This window comes from Arachis hypogaea, chromosome 13 (genome assembly GCF_003086295.3).
Source record: "Arachis hypogaea cultivar Tifrunner chromosome 13, arahy.Tifrunner.gnm2.J5K5, whole genome shotgun sequence".
Taxonomy (NCBI): Eukaryota; Viridiplantae; Streptophyta; class Magnoliopsida; order Fabales; family Fabaceae; genus Arachis; species Arachis hypogaea.
This window is the reverse complement of record NC_092048.1, coordinates 80,323,081-80,342,421: the sequence shown is the minus strand read 5'-3', so window position 1 is coordinate 80,342,421 and position 19,341 is coordinate 80,323,081. Positions and strand designations below refer to the sequence as shown.

The window sequence follows — 19,341 nt, the reverse complement described above, 5'->3', positions numbered from 1 at the left end:
TTTGAGCCTCTGTCCGTTAACAGTGAACTTCCTCTTTGAACTTTCCTCCATGATTTCTAAGTGCCCATACGGCGAGACCTTTGTGACAAGAAAGGGTCTTGACCACCTTGATTTGAGTTTCCCAGGGAAGAGTCTTAATTTGGAATTGTAGAGGAGCACTTTCTGTCCTTCTTCGAAGCTTCTGGGTGTTAAATGGAGGTCATGCCTTCTCTTTGCCTTTTCATTATAAATCTTGGCATTTTCATAGGCTTGAGATCTGAACTCCTCCATTTCTTGTAGCTGCAAGACCCTCTTTTCACCAGCAGCAGTGCTATCAAAATTTAGCAGCTTGAGAGCCTAGAGAGCTTTGTGTTCCAACTCCATTGGTAGATGACAAGCCTTTCCATACACCAGTTGGTATGGGGACATCCCGATTGGTGTTTTGAATGCCGTTCTGTATGCCCAAAGAGCATCATCCAGCTTCTTCGACCAATCCTTCCTTGATGCTTCCACAGTCTTTTCCAGAATCCTTTTTAGCTCTCTGTTAGATATCTCAGTTTGCCCACTTGTTTGGGGGTGGTAAGGCGTGGAAATCTTGTGTTTCACTCTGTATCGTAGGAGGAGAGCTTCTAGTGGTCTGTTACAAAAATGCCTCCCTCCATCACTGATGAGTGCTCGTGGAACTCCGAACCGGCTAAAGATATTCTTTCTGAGGAAGTTCATGACCACCTTGTTATCATTCGTTGGGGTTGCAATAGCCTCTACCCACTTGGAAACGTAATCCACTGCTACCAAGATGTACTTGTTTGAATATGAGGTTGGGAAAGGTCCCATGAAATCGATTCCCCACACATCAAACAGTTCCAGTTCTAAGATGAAATTTTGTGGCATCTCATTTCTTTTGGGTAAGTTTCCAGCTCTTTGACATTCATTACAATTCTTTACCAGTTCTTTGGCATCCTTGAAAAGGGTGGGCCAAAAGAATCCGCTTTGTAATACCTTGGCTGCAGTTCTGTCCCCACTAAAATGGCCTCCATAGCATGAGCTGTGGCAGTTCCACAAGACCTCTCGTCCCTCTTCTTTCGAGATACATCTTCTCAGAATTCCATCTGAACACTTCTTGAAGAGATATGGTTCATCCCAGACAAAATACTTTGCGTCATTGATGAGCTTTCTTTTCTGGTGTTTGTTGATGTCTGGATGTAAAGCCCCAGTTGCCTTAAAATTGGCAATATCTGCAAACCAGGGTGCTCTGTGAATCGTCATCAATTGCTCATCTAGGAAGAACTCATTTACATTTGTATCATGTGTTCCTCCTTTATCATGAGGGATTCTGGATACGTGATCTGCTACCTTGTTCTCCACTCCGTTCTTGTCTTTGATTTCAATATTGAATTCCTGCAACAATAAGATCCATCTTATTAGTCTTGGTTTTGATTCTTGCTTGGCAAACAAATATTTAAGTGCTGTGTGATCTGTGAAGACAATCACTTTGGCACCAATGAGGTATGATCTAAACTTGTCAATTGCAAAAACTATTGCCAGCAACTCCTTTTCAGTAGTGGTATAGTTTCTTTGGGTATCATTGAGGACTTTGCTGGCATAGTATATCACATGGACCAGGTTATCTTTCCTCTGTCCTAACACTGCCCCAATTGCGAAATCAGATGCATCGCACATCAGTTCAAATGGTAGGTTCCAGTCAGGTGGGGAAATGATAGGGGCAGAGGACAACCTCTTTTTCAAGTTTTCAAATGCCAGCATGCACTTTTCATCAAAGATAAATGGTGTATCAGATACAAAGAGATTGCTTAAGGGCTTGGCTATCTTTGAAAAATCCTTAATAAACCTTCTGTAAAAGCCAGCATACCCTAGAAAACTCCTAATTGCCTTGACATCACTTGGTGGAGGTAATTTTTCAATGAGTTCCACCTTGGCTCTGTCCACTTCAATGCCTTGGTTAGAAACCTTATGACCAAGAACTATTCCTCCTGTCACCATAAAGTGACATTTCTCCCAGTTCAAGACCAAATTAGTTTCTTAACATCTTTTTAATACCAGGGCTAGGTGATTTAGGCAACTAGGGAAGGACTTTCCAAATACCGAGAAATCATTCATAAAAACTTCAATGAATTTCTCTATCATATCTGATATGATAGAAAGCATGCAGCATTGGAAAGTCGCAGGTGCATTACATAGCCTAAATGGCATGCGCCTGTAGGCGAACACTCCATATGGGCATGTGAATGAGGTTTTCTCTTGGTCTCTCGGATCAACCACTATTTGATTGTATCCTGAATAACCATCGAGAAAACAGTAATATACGTGTCCTGCAAGTCTTTCCAGCATCTGATCCATGAATGGAAGGGGGAAATGATCTTTTCTTGTAGCTTCATTCAGTTCTCTGTAGTCTATGCACATCCGCCATCCTGTGACGGTCTTGGTGGGGATCAGTTCGTTCTTCTCATTGGGGACTACAGTGATTCCTCCCTTTATTGGCACAACATGCACGGGGCTGACCTAGGGGCTGTCTGAGATCGGGTAGATTACCCCTTCCTGCCATAGCTTCATAACTTCTTTCTGTACCACTTCCTTCATGACTGGATTCAGCCTCCTTTGGGGTTGAATGGATGGTTTGGCATCATCTTCCAACAATATCTTATGTATGCATATAGCCGAACTGATTCCTTTCAGGTCAGCGAGGGTCCATCCAATGGCATCCTTATGCTTTCGCAACACTTGGAGTAGTTCCTCTTCCTGCCTGTGGCTGAGGGCTGAGTTAATGATCACTGGGTAACTTTCATTCTCCCCTAAGTATGCATATTTGAGGGTGGGTGGCAGGGTTTTGAGTTCAAGTTTAGGTGCTTCCTTTCCTTCACTCTTCCCTTCTAATGTGCCTTGAATGTGAACCTCTGCTGCTGTAACCTCTTCGCTTGAAGCTGACTCTTCTTCTGTCAACCCCTCAAATTCTTCCTCTACGAGAGTATCTTGTGCTAAATCTTCTAGTGAATCCAACCTCATACACTCTCCCATTGGTTCTTGTGGGTAACTCATGGCTTTGAATACATTGAATATCATCTTCTCATTGTGTAACCTCATTGTCAGTTCACCTTTCTGGACATCAATGATAGCTCCAGCAGTGGCTAGGAATGGTCTGCTCAGAATGATAGAAGCTTTGGCTCCTTCCTTCATATCCAACACCACAAAGTCTGCTGGGAAGATAAAGTCTCCTACCTTCACTAGCAAGTCTTCTACTATGCCGTGAGGAAACTTGAATGATCGATCTGCCAGTTGTAGGGCCATTTTTGTTGGCTTGGCCTCCTCAATTTTCATTTTTTTCATCATGGCTACTGACATCAAATTTATGCTGGCTCCTAAATCACACGGAGCCTTCTCCACCGTGATCTCTCCTATAATACAGGGGATCTGAAAGCTCCCAGGATCCTTCAATTTCTCGGGTAGCTTGTGCTGAATGATGGCACTACATTCCTCGGTTAGTATCACCGTTTCGTTGTTCTTCCAACTTATCTTTTTGGTCATCAATTCCTTCAAGAACTTGGCATAGAGCGGCATTTGCTCTATTACTTCAGCAAAGGGTATGTTAATCTGTAGTTTCTTGAAGATTTCTAGAAACCTTGAGAATTGGCTGTCATCCCCCTTTTTCCTCAATTGCTGAGGATATGGGACTCTTGGAACATATGGCTTCAGCTCTTCTCCCTTTTTACGTGAATTGGAGATGGGAACTTGAACTTCCTCTTATTCCTCCTTCCTTTCATTTGGGTCCTCCTCTTGTGGTTTCTTGGAGGTCTCCTTCAACTCCTTACCACTTCTGAGGGTGATAGCTTGACACTCCTTCCTTGGGTTTGGCTCAATGTTGCTACCAAGGTTATGAACAGGAGTTTGCTGGAGTAGGTAACCAACTTGTGTCTCAAGTTTCTTGATGGCAGCCTCTTGATTCTGCATGTTGGATCGCACCTCTTCTCGGAACATCTTACTTTCTTGAATCTCCTTACATATGCTCCCGACTAGGGTCTCAATCTTTGAGAGTCTATCCTCGGATGGTGATGGTGAGTTGAGATTGGAGGGATGAGAATGGCTAGTTTGGTTTTGATATGGATGTTAAAAAGGGTTGTTAGGTGGGTGCTGATATAGTCTCTGTGTGGCATGTTGGTGAGCTGTGTTGTTGGGGTCGGGACGTCTCTGATCTTGGCCTTGGTCTTGTTGATTTCCCCACCCAAAGTTTGGGTGGTTTCTCCAACCAGGATTATATGTTTTGGAGTATGGGTCATGGTTCTGCCTAGGTGAACTCCCAATGTAGTTGGCTTGTTCCTGATCACCCTCTGCTTCTTCATTCACTCCTTCTTGGGTTGCTGCTGAAGTGGTGATTGCTGCTACTTGATTCCTCTCCATCTTCTTGGTGAGGTCAGCTAATTGCTTGGTAATCATCTTATTTTGAGCTAGCAGTGCATCCACATTGTTCAGCTCCATCACTCTTCTAGTATTGCCTCTTTCAGAAGCATAGAAGTAGTCATTCTCTGCTACAGTCTCAATGACATCTATGGCTTCTTCAATGGTCTTCTTCTTGTTCAGAGATCCCCCGGATCAGTGGTCTACTGCCTTCTTTGATTCATACGAAAGGCCTTCATAGAAAATGTGCAACTGCACCCATTCATTGAACATATCTGGCGGGCATCTTCTTGTCAAGTCTTTAAACCTCTCCCATGCTTTATATAGAGTCTCACCATCCTGCTGCCTGAATGTTTGTACCTCAACTCTCAACCTGTTGATCCGTTGAGGAGGATAGAATCTTGCCAAGAACTTGTTCACCACATCTTCCCAGGTTGCTAAACTCTCCTTTGGAAAGGATTCCAGCCATTTAGATGCTTTGTCCTTGAGTGAGAAGAGAAACAGAAGTAGTCTATAGGTGTCAGGATGAACACCATTAGACTTCACAGTATCGCATATCCTCAGGAAGGTGGTTAGATGTTGATTGGGGTCTTCTTGGACACTTCCTCCGAATGAACAATTGTTCTGAACAAGGGTGATGTGCTGTGGCTTTAGTTCAAAGTTGTTGGCATGTATGGTTGGCCTTTGGATGCTACTTCCACAGTTTCCTGGGTTTCGGTTGATGTAAGAACCCAGAACTCTTCTCTCTTGTCCAGCCTGATGCGCTGGACCTTCTCTACCATGGTTGTGAGCCTCTTCTTCATGATGGTTCTCCATATTCTCCTCCATGTCTGGTTCAAAGTACTCTTCCTCTTCTTCAGTACCAACTACTCTCTTTCCTCTTGCTTCCCTCCTTAATCTAAGGAAGGTCCTCTTAGGTTCAGAATCAAAGGAAGTTGAAGCCCCGCTTCTTCTACCTGTCATACAACCAACAAAGTAAAAGCAAGAGAGATAGATGCAGACAAAGCAAAAGCAAGGGTTTAGGGTTTAGGGTTTAGGATTTAGTGTGAGTGATGCAATATATCAAACAGTTAGTGGGTTAGTGACTGAATTGTAAACAACTAAGAAAATGGGTAGGGGAAAGGGAAGGAAATAGCTAAACAGAAAGTAAATTACTCAAATGAACTTAAATCAAACAAAATAAAAACAAATGCTCAATCTAGTTATCCACCAATTTAATCATTGTTGATACAAAATCAATCCCTGGCAACGGCGCCATAAACTTGATGCACGGAAACTTGTCTCTCAACAAATTTCCTTCGGCAAGTATACCGAATTGTCGTCAAGTAAAAACTCACAATAGAGTGAGGTCGAATCCCACAGGGATTGATTGGTCAAGCAACTTTAATTGGAAGAATGTTCTAGTTGAGCTAAGCAGAAAGTGAGTTGAGAATTGCAGGAAATTAAATGGCGGGAAAGTAAATAGCAGAAAATAAATGACGGGAAGTAAATTGTAGAATCTTAAATGGGAAGGGAGGTTTAGCATGAAAGTAAATGGCAATAAGTAAAGAGAATGGGTAAGATCAGAAATGGGGAATTCATTGGGCTTAGGAGATGTTGTATTCTCCGGATCAAGTTCATTTTCATCTCTTCCTCAATCAATGCATTCATTGATCTCCTTGGCAATCTTAAGTGATTGAATTCCAATTCCTTGGTAATTCAATCTTTCAAATCAGATCAATAGCCAATTCCTTGGTCTAATTGCTCATGAGAAGAGATGAAGTGTGGTTACTGATTATACCACATGTATTTCCAAATCAAAGTATTAGGAGAATTATATGTCACCATATCCGCCCAAACCCCAATTCGGTCCAAGATGAGAAAACATTTCTAGCATGATCTCTTCATCCCTTTTCCAAGGTTCAGAAGAGGTCCATGTACGAATAGCTTCTTTTCCAAGATAACTACTCAATTGGATGAAGATTGAAAGCTTTCTAGTAAAATAAAGAGAAAAGAAAGAAGAAGGATTATGAAAACTATTATTGATCCATCAAATTACAACAGAGCTCCCTAACCCAATGAAAGGGGTTTAGTTGTTCATAGCTCTGGGAATGGAAAGCAAAGATGGAGAGCACATTCTGAAAGTTAAACTAGAAGTGTAGAGAAAGTAAAATACAGAGAGTAATTCTAATAATGCCAAAAGCTCTTTTTTCTAGTTCAAAGCTCTCCCTATTTATACTACTCTTCTGATCTTCTAGTTGGCTCTTCAAGTCTTGGATATGGGCCTTTGGATCTTGAGTTAAAGCAGTTATCTTCTTCAGTGGGCTCAGCTTTACTTGCAGAGAAATTGTGAAGTAGGCAGGGACTTTAGCTTAGGGCGTTAGTGGTAGCAACGTTAAGTGAAAATGGGGGGTTGAGAACGTTAACTTCAACGTTAGTGGCACTAATGTTGACCCTTGGCCCTTCGCAAACGTTACTGGGGTTTACCTTTTTCAATAACGTTGAGAGTACCCCTTTCTCCCTACGTTAGAGTTCACGTTAGAATAGTTAACATGGCCTTTAACGTAGGCTTGCCAAATCTTCGAGAGCGTTAGTGACACTTACCTTTGTCACTAACGCTTCAGAACGCCCCTACTTCCCACGTTAAAGTTCACGTTAACTAATTTAACGTGACTTCTAACGTGGCATTGATAGCCATCTCCAACGTTAGTGACAAAGGTGAGTGTCACTTATGTTGGCTCATCATCCCTCTTCTCCACGTTAGCTTCAACGTTAATGTAATTAACGTGGCAACTAACGTGGCTCATAGTGGCTCAATCCAACGTTAGTGACAAAGGTGAGTGTCACTAACGTTGGTGATTCTTGCTCCCTCCACGTTAGAGTCCACGTTAACTAGGTTAACGTGGCTTTTAACGTAGCCAATATGGGCTTAGTCAAATATTAGTGACAAAGGTGAGTGTCACTAACGTTGGCATCATCTTCTTCTTCCACGTTAGAGCTCACGTTAACTAAGTTAACGTGGATCTTAACGTGGCCAATTGCCCCTTTTGGAACGTTAGTGGCACTTACTTTTACCACTAACGTTGGAGTTCTACTTCTCTTCCACGTTAGCTTCCATGTTAACTATAGTTAACGTGGCAACTAACGTAGACTATGATGGCTTACGAAGGCGTTATTGGCAATCACTTTTCTCATTAACGTTGCAAGCTAGCCTTCATTCCATGTTAGTGGTCACGTTAGCTAGACTAACGTGGCTGCTAACGTGGTTCTTCCTTGCTTCCTTTATCCTGAAATCAAGCAATAAAGTGCATCAAAGCTCTGATCCAAGTTATGAGACATGCGTCATTCAATTTGTCCTTTAATTCATGTATAATTCTCACAAAATCATGTAAAATTCACAATGTTTGCTTGAATCAAGATGTAAGTGATTATTTACCCAAAACTTGCTTATTTCCTAAGAAAATGCATGAAACTACCTTAAAACCATAAAGAAAAGGTCAGTGAAACTGGCCAAAATGCCCTGGCATCAGCTTGCCTTATTTGTGAGATAGTTCTTTCAATCTCAGGATAAAAAAAATTTTTTTCTTCTTTTTCGTTTTTCCCAAAATAATTTTCGAAAAAAAAACCAACAAAATTAACAAAATCATAAAAACCAAAAATTTTTATATTTCTTGTTTGAGTTTAGTGTCAATTTTTAAGTTTGGTGTTGACGTGGCAGAAATTGGCGAGTCAAGAAATTTTTATAAGAGATACGTTGCAAGTACAGTTCTTAACCAACCAAAAATCCACTTATCAATTTAGAAGGGTTGTCACAAAATTAAAATTAAAATACTGGGAGTATGAATCCCAGGTCGTCTCCCAACGAGTTGTAGAAAGACGTGCTATTTTATTAATCAGATGTTTTCAAAAATGGTTTGAGTTGATAAACAGGAAATTAAATTAGAGAATTTATGTAATTTTAAGTAAAAACCTTGACCGGGAGTAGATTAGTTGGATGCCCTATTCTTGTTGGAGTACTCTCAAGATTAATTGATGATTGAAGGTTGTTCTGCTTAGTTATCCCTTACTAGGTAGAGGAAAGTCAAGCAAGTTGGAAAGCTATTTCTATTCACAAGTTCCAATCCTCTCCCTTGGAATGGATTAGTGTCAGTGACTAGAGGATAAGCTAACAATAAACCCAATTACAATTTTTCTCTTGAGCATTCCAACTCAAGGTCCTCCTTTCAATCAACTCCCAATCAAGTTATGGAACTACTCGCTCATTATGAATGTAAACTTCACAAAATAATAAAGAGAAATAAAGAAAGACATGATAGATAATAATAAAAAAGATCAATTAAAAATAAAAATAGTTTTTATATTAATAAATTCTAAAAATAATCCAATAGTAATCTAAATAAATTAAGGACATGGAAGAGTAAGAGGCAAATAAGGAAAACAAACTAGAGTAATGAAGTATTGGCGGAGGTAATAACTCTTCTCAATATCCCAGTCCAAGAAGCAAATAAAATCAAAATCCTAAGAACTATGAATGTGTAGAGAGAAAACCTATAGGTGGAGTAAAATCAGATCTAAAACTAAAATTATGCGGAATGAATATTGTCCTCTCGTCTCTGCATGTTCCCTGGCTCAAATCTGCTTTTCTGGGCCGAAAATTGGGTCAAAACAGGGCTAAAAATCGCCCCCAGCGAATTCTGCAGATTCTGCAGATCGCACACGTCACGCGATCGCGTCATTTAGTTCGCGTCATCCAGCATTTTGCCTTGCCACACGTGCCGTCGTCCACGCCTTCACGTCACTTGTGCAGTTTCTAATCCGCGCGGTCGCGTGAGCCATGCGTCCGCGTCACTTCTCGCTGGTCATCTCCTTAATTTCTTGTGTTCCTTCCATTTTTTCAAGTTTCCTTTCTAATCTCCAAGTCATTTATGCTTATAAAGCCTGAAACACTTAACACACAGATCACGGCATCGAATGGAATAAAGGAGAATTAAAATACAAAATTAAAAGTCTCTAGGAAGCAAGTTTTCACCCAAGAAGTATTTTTAGGGAGGAATTATAAATGCATGCTAATCATATGAATAAGTGGGTAAAGATTTGATAAAACCGCACAATTAAGCACAATATAAACCATAAAATAATGGTTTATCAGGTGTCAATTGCATTCTTTTATTTTTCTTAAAAATTTTCGAAAAATTAATGCATGGTGTTCTTCATGATCTTCAGGTTGTTCTTGATGATTTTCCTTATTTGATTTTTGCATTTTTATGTTTTGTGTCTTTTCTTGTTTTTCATATGCATTTTAGAATCATTGGTGTCTAAATATTGAAAACTTCTAAGTTTGGTGTCTTGCATATTTTTCTTTTCTTAAAAATTTTCAAAAATAAGTTCTTGATATTCATCTTGATCTTCAAAGTATTCTTGGTATTCATCTTAACATTCAAAGTGTTCTTGCATGCATTTTTTGTTTGGATTCATAATTTTTATGTCTTGTGTCATTTGTGTGTTTTTCTCTCTCATCATTAAAAATTCAAAAATAAAAAATATGTTTCCCTTATTTCACTTATAAATTTCGAATATTTGAGTTGACTTTTTCAAAAAATTTTCAAAATTTAGTTGTTTCTTATGAGTCAATTAAAATTTTCAATTTAAAAATCCTATCTTTGCAAATCTTTTTCAAAATCAAATCTTTTTTAATTTCCTTTTTATATTTTCGAATTCTTGCTTAAATTTTTTCAAAATCTTTTTCATTTTTCCTTTAATTCTTTTCAAAAATTTTAAAAATTAATTTCCAAATTCTTTTCCTTATTTTGCTTCATAATTATCGAAATTACTACTAGCATTTAATGTTTTGATTCAAAAATTTTTTCAAGTTGTTACTTGCCTATTAAGAAAGGTTCAATATTTAAATTTTAAAATCATATCTTTTAGTTTCTTATTAGTCAAGTAATCAACTTTAATTTTCAAAATCAAATCTTTTTAATTTCCTCTTCAATCATATCTTTTAAATCATATCTTTTTTCAAATTAATTGCAATCATATCTTCTCAATCATATCTTTTTCAAAATAATTTTCAATCATATCTTTTTGATTGCTAATTTCAAAATCTTTTTAAAAATCAAATCTTTTTAATTTCCTTTTCAAATCTTTTTCAAAATAATTTCAATCATTTCAATCATATCTTTTTCAAAAATCCATTTTCAAAATCTTTTCTAACTTCCTATCTTTTCAAATTTGATTTTCAAATCTTTTTTTTCAATTAACTACCTGACTTTTTGTTTGATTTTAAAAATTTTCTATTTCAATCATATCTTTTTCAAAACTACCTAACTAATTTTCTCTCTCTAATTTTCGAAAACTCCTTCCCCCTTTTTCAAAATTCTTTTTAATTAACTAATTGTTTTAAATTTTAATTTAATTTAATTGTTCTTTTTTAATCTTTGAATTCTAATTAATATTTAAAATAAAAACAAAAATATTTTTATTTTATTTTAATTAATTTTCAAATTTTTCTCTTCTCCTTCTTCTATTCTCCTCTTCTGCTACTCACATAAGGGAATCTCTATATTGTGACATAGAGGATTCCATACTTTCTTGTTCTCTTCTCTTTCATATGAGCAGGAATAAGGACAAAGGCATTCTTGTTGAAGCTGATCCTGAACCTGAAAGGACTCTTGAAGAGAAAGCTCAAAGAAGCTAAAGTACAACTCTCTATAGAGGACCTAACAGAACTTTTTTAAACAAGAAGAAGACATGACAGCCGAAAACAACAACAATGCCAACAATGCAAGAAAGGTGCTTGGTGACTTTACTGCACCCACTCCCGACTTCTATGGGAGAAGCATCTCAATCCCTGCCATTGGAGCAAACAACTTTGAGCTTAAGCCTCAATTAGTTTCTCTGATGCAACAGAATTGCAAGTTTCATGGACTTCTATTGGAAGATCCTCATCAGTTCTTAGCTGAATTTTTGCAAATCTGTGACACTGTCAAGACCAATGGGGTTGATCCCGAGGTCTACAAGCTTATGCTTTTTCCCTTTGCTATAAGAGACAGAGCTAGAACATGGTTGGATTCACAGCTTAAAGAAAGCCTGAACTCTTGGGAAAAGCTAGTCAATGCCTTCTTGGCAAAGTTCTTTCCACCTCAAAAATTGAGCAAGCTTAGAGTGGAAGTCCAAACCTTCAGACAGAAGGAAGGTGAATCCCTCTATGAAGCTTGGGAAAGATACAAACAATTGATCAGAAGGTGTCCTTCTGACATGCTTTCAGAATGGAGCATCATAGGTATCTTCTATGATGGTCTATCTGAACTGTCCAAGATGTCATTGGACAGCTCTGCTGGAGGATCTCTTCATCTGAAGAAGACGCCTGCGGAAGCTCAAGAACTCATTAAAATGGTTACAAATAACCAATTCATGTACACTTCTGAAAGGAATCCTGTGAATAATGGGATAAGTCAGAAGAAATGAGTTCTTGAAATTGATACTCTGAATGCCATATTGGCTCAGAACAAAATATTGACTCAACAAGTCAATATAATTTCTCAAAGTCTGTCTAGAATGCAAGCAGCAACAGGCAGTACCAAAGAAGCTTCATCTGAAGAAGAAGCTTATGATCCTGAGAACCCAGCAATGGAAGAGGTGAATTACATGGGAGAACACTATGGAAACACCTATAATCCTTCATGGAGAAATCATCCAAACCTCTCATAGAAGGATCAACAGAGGCCTCAATAAGGCTTCAACAACAATAATGGTGGAAGAAATAGGTTTAGCAATAGCAAGCCCTTTCCATCATCTTCTCAGTAACAGACAGAGAATTCTAAGTAGAGTCACTCTGACTTAGCAACTGTAGTCTCTGATCTAATTAAAAGCACTCAAAGTTTTATGACTGAAACAAGGAGAGTGCAAGGCCATTAACATGACCCACACGGCCGAACCTGGAGAGGAGGAAGAGGCAGTAATCTCCACTGATGAAGACCTCACTGGACGTCCACTGGCCTCCAAGGAGTTCCCTAATGAGGAGCCATGGGAATCTGAGGCTTACACTGAGACCATAGAGATTCCATTGAATTTACTTTTGACATTTATGAGCTCTGATGAATATTCATCCTCTGAAGAGGATGAAGATGTTACTGAAGAACAAGTTGCTAAGTACCTTGGAGCAATCATGAAGTTAAATGCCAAGCTATTTGGTAATGAGACTTGGGAGGATGAACCCCCCCTTGCTCACCAAAGAACTGGATAACTTGACTAGGCAGAAATTACCTATAAAGAGACAAGATCCTGGAAAGTTCTCAATACCTTGTACCATAGGCACCATGACCTTTGAGAAGGCTCTGTGTGACCTAGGGTCAAGCATAAACCTCATGCCCCTCTTTGTAATGGAAAAGCTAGGGATCATTGAGGTACAAGCTGCAAGAATCTCACTAGAGATGGCAGACAATTCAAGGAAATAGGCTTATGGACTTGTAGAGGATGTCTTGGTAAAGGTTGAAGACCACTACATCCCTGCTGATTTCATAGTCCTAGACACTGGGAAGTGTATGGATGAATCCATCATCCTTGGCAAACCCTTCCTAGCCATAGCAAAAGCTGTGATTGATATTGACAGAGGAGAATTGGTCCTTCAAGTGAATGAGGACTCCCTTGTGTTTAAAGCTCAAGGATCTCCCTCTGTAACCATGGAGAGGAAGCATGAAAATCTTCTCTCACTACAGAGTCAAACAAAATTCCCACATTCAAACTCTAAGTTTAGTGTTGGGAGGCCACAACCAAACTCTAAGATTGGTGTTGAGAGGCTATCATCATGCTCTGAGTATCTGTGAGGCTCCATGAGAGCCCACTGTCAAGCTACTGATATTAAAGAAGCGCTTGTTGGGAGGCAATCCAATTTTACTTATCTATGTTAGATTTCTATTTTCTATTGTTATTTTATATTTTCTGTAGGTAGATGATCATGTGAAGTCACAAAAACAATTGAAAAGGCAAAAACAAACTAAAAAATAGAATGAAAAATAGCACACCCTGGAGGAGAAGGCTAATGGCATTTAAACGCCAGTAAGGGCAACAGAATGGGTGTTAAACGCACAGTCTGGCACCATTCTGGGCGTTTAACACCAGAAATGGACCCCAGACTGGTGTTGAACGCCAGAAAAGGGCAAGAAGCTGGCGTTAAACTCCATAAATGGGCAGCAACCTGGCGTTTAACGCCAGGACTGGCAGCAGAGGGTGTTTTACACGCCTCATTGGTACAGGGATGAGAATTCCTTGACACCTCAGGATCTGTGGACCCCACAAGATCCCCACCAACTTCAACTCACTCTCTCTCTTCTTCACACCTTTTCATAATACTCTTCCCCAAATACCCTTCACCAATCACCTCAATACCTCTTCCCCAAAAACCCCTCACCTATCAAATCCTACCCTCTTCTCCATAAACCCTTCACCAATCCACATCCATCCATCATAAACCCCACCTACCTCACCATTCAAATTCAAACCACTTCCCCTCCCAAACCCACCCATACATGGCCGAACCATACCATCTCCCCACTCCTATATAAACCCATCTTCACCCCTTCATTTTCACACATCTTAAACACTACTTCTCCCCCTTGGCCGAAACACTAACCCCCCTCCATCTCCTCTATTTCTTCTTCCTCTAGTCGCTTCCTTCTTCTTTTGCTCGAAGACAAGCAAACCTTCTAAGTTTAGTGTGGTAAAAGCGTTGCTTTTTGTTTTTCCATAACCATTTATGGCACCAAAGGCCAGAGAAAACTCTAGAAAGAGGAAAGGGAAGGCAAAAGCTTCTACCTCTGAGTCATGGGAGATGGAGAGATTCATCTCAAAGGTCCATCAAGACCACTTCTATGAAGTTGTGGACAAGACTCCTCATTGAAGAGGACAAGCCCATCACTAAGAAAAGGATGGAGTAAACAAGAGATCCCACTCATGGACAAGAGCATGAGGAAATTCCTCATCATGAAATCCCTAAGATGCCTCAAGGGATTCATTTTCCTCCACAAAACTATTGGAAGCAAATTAACACCTACATAGGAGAATTAAGTTCCAATATGGGACAACTAAGGGTAGAGCACCAAGAGCGTTCCATCCTCCTTCATGAAATTAGAGAAGATCAAAGAGTCATGAGAGAGGAGCAACAAAGTCAAGGAAGAGACATTAAGGAGCTCAAGCACTCCATAAGATCTTCAAGAGGAAGAACTAGTCGCCATCACTAAGGTGGACCCGTTCTTTAATTTTCTTGTTCCTTATTTTTCTGTTTTTTGAAATTTTATGCTTTATGTTTATCTATGTTTGTGTCTTTATTACATGATCATTTATGCCTTAAAGCTATAAATATGAATCCATCACCTTTCTTAAATGAAAAATATTTTTAATTGAAAAAGAAAAAAAAGTACATGAATTTTGAATTTTAAAATAGTTTAATTATTTTGATGTGGTGGCAATACTTTTGTTCTTCTGAATAAATGCTTGAACAGTGCATATTTTTTATATTGTTGTTTATGAATGTTAAAATTGTTGGCTCTTGAAAGAATGGTGGAAAAGGAGAAATATTATTTGATAATCTGAAAAATCATAAAATTGATTCTTGAAGCAAGAAAAAATAGTGAAAAGCTTGCGAAAAAAAAATGGCAAAAAAAAAGAAAAAAAGAAAAAAAAAAGAGAAAGAAAGAAAAAGAAAAAGCAAGCAGAAAAAGCCAATAGCCCTTAAACCAAAAGGCAAGGGTGAAATAAAAAAGGATCCAAGGCTTTGAGCATCAGTGGATAGGAGGGCCCACAGGAATAAAATCCTGGCCTAAGCAGCTAAACCAAGCTGTCCCTAACCATGTGCTTGTGGCGAGAAGGTGTCAAGTGAAAACTAGAGACTGAGCAGTTAAAGTCGTGGTCCAAAGCAAAAAGAGTGTGCTTAAGAGCTCTGGACACCTCTAATTAGGGACTCTAGCAAAGTTGAGTCACAATCTGAAAAGGTTCACCCAGTTATGTGTCTGTGGCATTTATGTATCCGGTGGTAATACTGGAAAACAAAATGCTTAGGGTCACGGCTAAGACTCATAAAGTAACTGTGTTCAAGAATCAACATACTTAACTAGGAGAATCAATAACACTATCTGAATTCTGAGTTCGTATAGATGTCAATCATTCCGAACTTCAAGGGATAAAGTGAGATGCCAAAACTGTTCAGAAGAAAAAAGCTAATAGCCCCGCTCATCTAATTAAGACTGATCTTCATAGATGTTTTTGGAATTTATTGTATATTCTCTTCTTTTTATCCTACTTTGTTTTTAGTTGCTTGGGGACAAGCAACAATTTAAGTTTGGTGTTGTGATGAGCGGATAATTTATATGCTTTTTGGCATTGTTTTTAGTATGTTTTTAGTATATTTTAGTTAGTTTTTATTATGTTTTTATTAGTTTTTAAATAAAAATCACATTTCTGGACTTTACTATGAGTTTGTGTGTTTTTCTATGATTTCAGGTATTTTCTGGCTGAAATTGAGAGACCTGAGCAAAAATCTTATTCAGAGGCTGAAAAGAACTGCAGATGCTGTTGGATTCTGACCTCCCTGCACTCGAAGTGGATTTTCTAGAGCTATAGAAGCCCAATTGGCGCGCTCTCAATGTGTTGGAAAGTAGACATCCTGGGCTTTCCAGCAATATATAATAATCCATACTTTGCCCGATATTTGATGGCCCAAACCGGCGTTCTAAGTCAGCACAAAAATTCTGACGTCAAAAGGCCAGAACTGGCATAAAAACTGGAGTTAAATGCCCAAACTGGCACAAAAGCTGGCGTTTAACTCCAAGAAAAGTCTCTACACATGAAAGCTTCAATGCTCAGCCCAAGCACACACCAAGTGGGCCCGGAAGAAGATTTCTGTAACCCTAGGCTACTAGTTTTCTATAAATATGACCTTTTGCTATTGTATTTTCATACTTTGATAGACCTTTTCACGTTTGGGGGCTGGCCTTACGGCCATGCCTAGACCATTTTGTTCTTATGTATTTTCAACGGTAGAGTTTCTACACCCCATAGATTAAGGTGTGGAGCTTTGCTGTTCCTCATGAATTAATGCAAAGTACTATTGTTTTTCTATTCAACTCAAGTCTATTTCTTCTCCAAGATATTCATTCACAGTCAAGAACATGATGAATGTGATGATTATGTGACATTCACCACCATTCTCACCTATGAATGCGTGCCTGACAACCACTTCGTTCTACATGCAATCAAGCTTGAATATGTATCTCTTTCGTTTCTAATCTAAGATTAGAACCTTCGGGGCATAGGCTAAAATAATTGGCGGCCATTCCTGAGGTCCAAAAAGTCTAAACCTTGTTTGTGATATTCCGAGTAGGATCTGGGAAGGGATGACTGTGACGAGCTTCAAACTCGCGAGTGTTGGGCGTGTGACAGATGCAAAAGGATCAATGGATCCTATTCCAACATGATCAAGAACTGACAAAGGATTAGCCGTGCGGTGACAGCGCATTTGGAACATTTTCACTGAGAGGACGAGAAGTAGCCATTGACAACGGTGATGCCCAACATAAAGCTTGCCATGGAAAGGAGTATGAGTGATTGGATGAAGACAATAGAAAAGCAGAGGTTCAGAAGGAACAAAGCATCTCCATACGCTTATCTGAAAATTCCTACGAATGAATTACATAAGTATCTCTATCTTATTTTATGTTTTATTCATATTTTAATTATCAATTCTCCATAACCACTTGAATCTGCCTGACTGAGATTTATAAGATGACCATAGCTTGCTTCATGCCGACAATCTCCATGGGATCGACCCTTACTCACGTAAGGTTTATTACTTGGACGACCCAGTGCACTTGCTGGTTAGTTGTGCGGAGTTATGACAAAGAGTTGAGATTACAATTGTGCATACTAAGTTGTTGGCGATATTGATGATCACAATTTCGTGCACCAATAACCACCCACCTGAAGAAGACCTAGACACCCTGGACTCCACTTCATTTACCAGCACAGGGAGCCATGACGGTCCCGATTATGGAGATGCTGCTACCAGCCCCCCTTTGTTCCTGACTGATGGCACCGAAGACGGTGCCAAGCTTTAAGTATGGGAAGGTCGGTCAGTACCTGACTTCCGGAGGTAATTTCTCTTTCTTAACACCAATAAATTAGTAATTTTTCTTTTTTTAGGATAGGATAGATAGCATAGTAATAGGTAGTTGCATGCATGTTCTATTTGGTTGAAAAATAATATGTTTCTTTTCAAGACTTTATTTTGAAAAATTTCACTAATTTAAATCAAAATCTTTGTGTTAAACTTGTTTGAAGATTGTATTTGGAACATGAATTATAGCGAAGAACACACAACCCGTGAGACTTGAGCTTAATTACATGGTTACACTATTTAACCATAAAAATTTTATTCTTGTGTGTTTGCTTCTCTATGGCTGTAATCTATATTTTGTCCCATCCTATATTTCCAATGTTTAATGTGTTATATGCATGCATATGATTGAGGCCATTAATTGATTATTAACTCACTTATCCCAAATAGCCTACCCTTTCAATTACCTTTGTTAGCCACTTTGAGCCTTTCTATCCCATTTGTTCTATATTTTACCACGTCACTAGCCTTAAGCGGAAAAACAAATCAACTATCCCAAAATTGAATCTTTGGTTAGCTTAAGATCGAAATTGTGTGTCAATAAATTGTGGGAAAGCTGTGGGAACATGGGTTAACAAGGGAATGTGTCATGTTTTTACAAATTGATAAAATATTGGGAATTTGGGTACCTACTCATGTGAAACTAGAAAAATTAAAAATCCAGGTGCATTGATAAAGTTATTTTTACTTTTACTTTAAAAAAAATCCAAAAATATTCAAGTAATTAAATAATTAAATAAATGTATAACGGGACAAAATTACCACAATGTTAAGTTTAATGAAAAATCAATGCATGTGTGAAACAAAGTTAAGAGAAAAGTTGATGCATGAGTATATGATACAAAAGTGGGAAAATTTTGGGTAGCTAGGCATGATTTAAAAGTATATAGAGTATGTATAGGTGAAGGCTTAGGTTGATCAAGGATTCAATTTATAGCTCACGTAGCCATATATATACTATCACCTTTACCTTGGCCCCATTACAACCTTAAAAAGACCTCATGATGTTTGCATTAGTACATTAAATACTTGTTGATTGGTTAGGTGAAGAACAAAATCTAGAAAGCATGATTAGAGAAGAGTAGAGTGATTACCCTATACACTAGAGTGACTAGAGTGCATATACACCATCAGTAAGGGTTCAATGCTTGATTCTATGTTCTCTGCTTTCATGAGCTGTCTTCTTACAAGTTTACTTGTTTTTACTGTATAATTTGAATTAGTGGAATTTGATTTATATATTCCTTGAAGAACTTATTTACTTTCAACCAAGTAGGCAAAATCGTTCTAGCGTATACTTGCATTCATAGATTGCATTGCATTGCATGAGTCTTACTTTTCCCTACTCATTTATTTTATCTCCTTGAGCTAAGCATACGGACATGCTAATGTTTAAGTGTGGGGAAGTTGATAAACCACTATTTTATGGTTTATCTTATGTTTAATTGAGTGGTTTCATCAAGTCTTTACCCACTTATTCATATGATTTGCATGATTTTATAATCCCTTCCTAGTTTTGTTTTATGATTGAAAACGTGCTTCCTAGAGATCTTTAATTTGTGTATTTTAATTCTCCTTTATACTATTTGATGCCGTGATCCGTGTGTTAAGTGTTTCAGGCTTTATAGGGCAGGAATGGCGTAGAGAATGGAGAGGAAGCTTGCAAAAATGGAAGGAACACAAGAAACTAAGGAGATGATCAGCGAGCACCGACGCGCACGCATGGCTCACGCAAGTGAGCGGAATGGAGAAATTTACAGCGACGCGTGTGCGTGCTTAACGCGTACGCATGGATTGTAGTCTGCACA

At 38.6% G+C, this 19,341-nt stretch overlaps 2 non-coding genes across 2 annotated transcripts; one reads left to right on the top strand and one right to left on the bottom strand.

Moving 5' to 3' along the window:
• Positions 1–4,654: 4,654 nt before the first annotated feature.
• Positions 4,655–4,761, top strand: LOC112739244 (small nucleolar RNA R71). Its single transcript, XR_003170179.1, has one exon. It is a non-coding gene; the product is annotated as a small nucleolar RNA R71 (small nucleolar RNA).
• Positions 4,762–11,520: 6,759 nt separating this feature from the next.
• On the bottom strand, positions 11,521–11,628 carry LOC112739621 (small nucleolar RNA R71). Its single transcript, XR_003170553.1, has one exon. It is a non-coding gene; the product is annotated as a small nucleolar RNA R71 (small nucleolar RNA).
• Between the last annotated feature and the right edge of the window lie 7,713 nt (positions 11,629–19,341).